Below are 6,288 nucleotides of genomic sequence, written 5' to 3'. Positions count from 1 at the left end.
TAGTAGTAGTAGTAGTAGTAGTAGTAGTAGTAGTAGTAGTAGTAGTAGTAGTAGTAGTAGTAGTAGTAGTAGTAGTAGTAGTAGTAGTAGTAGTAGTAGTAGTAGTAGTAGTAGTAGTAGTAGTAGTAGTAGTAGTAGTAGTAGTAGTAGTAGTAGTAGTAGTAGTAGTAGTAGTAGTAATAATAATAATAATAATAAAGAAAGAGAAGAAGAAGAAGATGATGAGAACTTTGAGATGGAATATTAATGTAACGATTAAACAATGATAATAACAAATGTCAAGGTTAGAGGTTCCACTAATGGTATATCAAACAAGTATAGTATAAACTCTTATTATTGAATTGGAAACCACACACAAAGGAGGTTCCAATCAGATTATATATTGTTAACATGATTACATTAGTCATCTTATTCAATTAATGCTAATACTTGTAAATCTCGTCAAGCATTCATGATTATAACTTATGTTAACAACAAATCAAGTTCCTTTCATAGCTCAGGTGTCGGTTATACCATACATTATGGGCTATGAAAGTGCCAAGCATTTGTTGTACCAAGTGTTATATAACATAAATCAAGATTAGTCATTTAACAAGCAAAGTATTAAAGAGTGAACAAGATAGCAAATATAAAACATGTTAGTATCAAACATTAAAGTCCATATTAAGTTTACATTATACTTATTCTTACACCATTAGTGTAACCTTTTCACCTTGACATAATTAACTTAGCTAGACATAATGAAAGAAAGCAAAATAGATAAACAAAATAAGAACATAAAAGTTAACTAAGTAAAGGAAAGGAAATGAAAGGCATAAACTTAATATTAATGAAAACAAAGCATAAAAAATACAAAGAGAGAAAGGAAGAGCATGATCTTGATCTGGAAATCAAGATGCCTAAATGCATGGCAAATGCCTCCTTTTATAGGCCAAAAATGGGAACTATTGATTTGATGACTAATTGATAAGTGGGTGACCAACTTTTGACTTGGTGACAATCCTTATCTTCTCTTGTCTGCCCAAAACGTCATTGATAACGTCAAAATTGGAGCCAGTTGTAAACATGAAAGTTGTAGGCAATTGTCTCAGCTTTCTTGTGTAAAAACTTCAGCTCATTTGGACTTCTAGAACTCTAGATATGGCCAAAATACCGAACAGTGCTCGGGCTGGAAGACAGATTCGGGCTTCTTTGTTGTTGCTACAATTTGGACTTGATAATGGCCTTTTTAGATCTTGGGCTCCATATGAAAGTTGTAGGCCTATGTCTTACCTTTCCATCCATATAAATTGGACCTAAATCTGAGATATATAGCTCTAGATATGACCCAATTACCGAACAGTGTTCCGGTTTGGATTGCACCGACATCTCTTTTCTAAGTTTGGCCATCTCTTTATCCTTGCAATTTAAGTTCTTCAAGTCATCAATCAATCCTTTCATTTATGTGATAGGCCTGCATTAAAAATAGATATTTACCATAAATTATAGGTATCTTATATTATTAGATACATTATTATAAAATATATTTTAGTTAAGGAGTTATTGATATTTCAAGTGCAAAATGATGATATAAAACCATGATAAAAATGCACTTTTAAGTACTAATCAGTAGGACATAGAATTCATACATATAGTGTCTTTAAACAAAATCTCATACAGTTGATTAAATCTAGGTGGGTAATGTTTGAAGAAACTCTGAATGTAAATATAAACCCCCTACCCAATCATGCTTCAGATAGTGGATTGGTAAATGCATTAGAGGTGGAATGTCCAGAAAATCTAAAAGCACCAATGGTAAGAACAGGGTAAAAAGAAGGCAACGTGTATTCTCAAGAGTGTCCATGGTAAAGGATAAAGTTCCATCACACAAAGGAAGTGTACCAAAATAGGAGGATTAGAGTCTGTTGTATTATTGTCTGTTGTATTATTGTCTTTTGTTTGATCATGTCTGTTTTAACCTATTTCAGTCTTATTGGTAATTTGGCTTATAATGCCACAAGACTTTCTCTGTCAAATTAGTCTTTCTTATTAATAAGATCACTTGTTTTCCTGTGTAACTTCATTTTTTATTTCATTTCATACAAATAACACACATACACAAGTATATTCTTCACTCATAAAACTAGTGCACCAAGAATTCTTTGATGTGTTCCTCTTTTCTCTAAAAACTATGAATGATCCCATGTTTTCATAATGATTTTTAAGAAATCACAGTTTAGTACAAAATGAAAATCAAATTAGTGTTTGTTTAAAACCAACAAGTTATGAAAATTCAAGTGATATTTTAGAATTGTAACCATACACCTAGCAAACCTGAAAAACAACTCAAACACCATGAGATGACTTCAAAGCTAAGTTTTAGCTACATGGATAATGAGAAACCATTTTCATATTCGCATGAAAGAAAACAAAGCTTGTCGATTTTGAATGCGTGCATTTGAAATAAGGAAAGACCATAGTTGACAATCATTTCACAAAATTAAAAACCCTTTGCAGTTTCCTTTTGAGCCTAATATGTTTTCCTTGGAGAAAATAACCTTAGATAGGATCACACCCCACACTAGGGGTAAGTGCGAGAAATGTAAAGAAATAAAATTCAATGATTAAAGTTGCCTAAACAAAGTTGAGGGGCCAAAGAGTCAAAAATATTTGAGCATACCACAAAAATTACTAATATGTTGATGCTCAAAATGAAAAGAAGAAAAAAGCCCAAACTCGACACTAGAGAGGCAAAAATTTGCAAATTAATTCTAAGGTAAAAAAATCCATGAACTAAAAGTGAGGTTGGGAAATAAGTATTAGTGATCCTTAGTCTTGAAATCCCTTAAATACCTTTTGAGGCAATAAATATCCTCTTTTTTTTTTGTAACCAATAGCTTAAGCCTACATTATACATCTAATCAAGCCTTTCTAATCAAAAGTAGACAAGTTGGATTGGTAAGTAATGCTTTTCTATAAGAAATAAACTCCATTATTCATACAAATAAGATGAATACTTTGAAGACTAGTTCTCTAAAACTCTTAAATTAAAGTTTAAGCCCTTTTAACCAGCAAAATGTCTCTTCACACTTCTACTAAAAACAGCTAAACAAAGACTTTTAAACCTACCTATATGGATCACTTGAATTATTTTCAGAATATGTTTGTTTTAAATAAACATAAAAATGATTTTTTATTCGAAATAGCTTTGAAATTCCAAAAATATCTTCATAAAAACAACTCCTTATAAAATAACCAAATCTTCTTTCGCACAGCCTTGTCCCTAAAAAAACCTAAATTGAACACTTAAAGGCATGTTCAGGCTGGGGAGCAATCCAATAAACACATAACAAGGGTTGGCTCCATGATTCCCTTTCTATGAAAACAAAAAAAGGGCTGAATTGGTGACCTTGAGATGAAAGCTTGTTGATATTATGTCCTTCCTAAAGGTTAAAATCATAAGATGTGACTCGAGTAAGCAAGAGCTAAAAAGCCATTAAAGCTTATTACAAAGATTCAAACTTTCGAGAAAAGTGAAACACCATGAAGAAAATGGGATCTATATTTCTCATGTAAGTAGACATGCATATTGATCATAATGCATTACTTTTATACCTGATAGATCAGTATCTCACCATCATTTTCTTTTGAGCGTGCCTTTGAGCTCTCATTGGTTGGGTAGTGCATTTTCTAAACCTACTTCCTTTAGAGTGTGCTTTTAAGCCCTCGTCTTTCAGGTAATGTATTTTCTAGCCCTACCTCCTCTTGAGTATGTCTTTGAGCTCTCATCTTTCAGATAATGTGCCCTTAGGCCCTATCTTTTTCTTTTGAGCCCTCACCTATTAAGTAGCATATTTTTTAACATTATCTCTTCTTGAGTTCGTCTTTGAGCCCTCATCTCTAAGATAGTGCACCTTTAGACCCTATCTTTTTTTAATGCGTTTGAGCTCTCTCCTCTTGGGTAGTGTATTTTCTAACCCTACCTTTTCTTAAGTATACCTTTGAGCCCTCATCTCTCAGATAGTGTACCTTCAAGCCCTATATTGTCCTTTTGACCGCACATTTAAGCCCTCACCTCTTAGGTAGTGTGTTTTCTAACCCTCTCTCATTTCGAGTGGATCTTTGAGCCCTTATCTCTCGAGTAGCGTGTTTTCTAACCCTACCTCTTTTTTAGCACGTCCTTGAGCCCTCATCATTTAGATAATATGCTTTCCAACCTTATATTTCTTCTTTAAAGTGCTTTTTTGAGCCCTCATCTATCAAGTAGTGTATTTTCCAACCCTACCTCATCTCGAATATGCCTTTGAACCCATGTTCCCCTTCAAGCCATATCAAGTAGTCCCTTTATGACATCTCATCTTTCAACTGGGTAGGTCACCCATTATAACAAGACTATTATGAAAAACCTTTGTATTTTTTGCTACTTTGAAAACATTTTTCATCTAAGTAGGTCACTCATTACAATTAGATCTTTTTGAAAAATATTTATGTTTTTCACATGGGATGGTCACCCATTACAATAAGACCACTTTTCACCATTTTGAAAACTCTTTTCATTTTTCATCTAGGCAAGTCCTTATTACAATGAGACCACTTTAAAAATCTTTTTATTTCCACCAAAACAAGTGACCCATTACAATGAGACCATTTTTAAAATATTTTTCATTTAGACATGTTACCCATTAGAATGATTCTTTGAAAAATCTTTGTTTTTTCTCACCAGGACGGTTACCTATTACAATAAGATCACTTTTCACCACTTTGAAAACTCTTGTCATTTTTCACTTAGGTAGGTCACCCATTATAATGAGACCACTTTGAAAATCTTTTCATTTTTCACCTGAACAAGTCGCCCATTATAATGAGACCACCTTAAAAATTCTTTTTGGTTTTTTTGAGCAGGTCACCCATTACAAGATTTCATATTTTTACTAACGGACACAATTCGTCGGTATGAGATTCAGACTTCATCTATAACTTTTTTACCAACTAAATCCCTAACGTCAAGTGTCTATCAGCATGTCTTTTGACACGACCAAAAGATTGATATCTTCTCCTAAGTACAGGAGTGTTGAAGTAATAAATAACCCAACAAGACCGGAGTCGAACCACAGGGAGGTTAACTGTAATGATGATGATGATGATGATAGTTATAAGTTAAAAAGGACTTTGATATGTAAGATTAATGTGAAGATTAAACAATGATAAAAAATAGTTGTTAATGTTAGAAAGATCCACTAATGGTATTTCAAAAAAAATATAATATATACTCTTTTTATTGCTCAACTAAAAACCATACATAAAGGAGGTTTTCAATTAGATGATTTGTCATTAATAGATTAATATAAATTGTTAACATGATTATTTTAATTTTCTTATTTAAGTAACACTAAATTTTTAAATATTGTCAAGAATTCATGATGCTAACTTATGTTAACAACAAATCAAGTTCCTTTCACAGCATAGATGTAGGTTATACCATATGGTTGACTATGAAAGTGTCAAGCATTTATTGTACCAAGTGTTATACAATACAAATCTAGATTAACCATTTATGGGGCTTTACTTGGAAGAAAACAAAATTTTGTTCTAATATTTAAAGTTAACTTCCTTGAGTTGGGATTACTATATTTTTTTTCTTTTTTTTTAATATACACACACATATAACTTAAAACACAACTCATTTTTAACCCATCTAACTAGCTTTTCAGGTAATGACTCCCAGTCTAGTTGGTCTTAGGGCATTATGTGCTGACACACCCCTATTGATTAGTACTTAAAAGTGCATTTTTATCAAGGTTTTATATTATCATTTTGCATTTAAGTATTAATAATTCCTTAACTAGAGCATGTTTTATAAAGACAAGTCTGATAATATATGATACCTTTAATTTATGGTAAATGCTTATTTTATATGTAGGCATTCTCATAATTCAAAGAATTGATTGTTGTGATTAACTATTGAAAGTGAAAGGACAAAGAAAAGGCTAAGCTTACAAAGGAGATGCCAATTCACTTCAAATTCGAACATTATTCAATCATCGGATCATATCTAGAGCTATATATCTTGGATTTCATATTAATTTATATGGCTGGAAAGATACAAAATAGACCTACAACCTTTATGGGTATGGAAAGACCCAAATTTGCCATTTTCAAATTCAAAGTTTGGCCATAAAAGAGAAGTTCGAATATGTCTTGCAATCCAGCCCAAACACTACATAGAGTTTTACCCATAACGTGAGTTCTAGAAGTCTAAATGATCTGAAATTTGGTGGGTGGAAGGAAAAGACAATTTCCAACAACTTT

This window comes from Populus euphratica, unplaced genomic scaffold, assembly GCF_000495115.2.
Source record: "Populus euphratica unplaced genomic scaffold, PopEup_1.0 scaffold1201.1, whole genome shotgun sequence".
In the NCBI taxonomy this organism is placed as follows: domain Eukaryota; kingdom Viridiplantae; phylum Streptophyta; class Magnoliopsida; order Malpighiales; family Salicaceae; genus Populus; species Populus euphratica.
The sequence above is the reverse complement of the archived record's forward strand: the minus strand, read 5'-3'. Positions refer to the sequence as shown.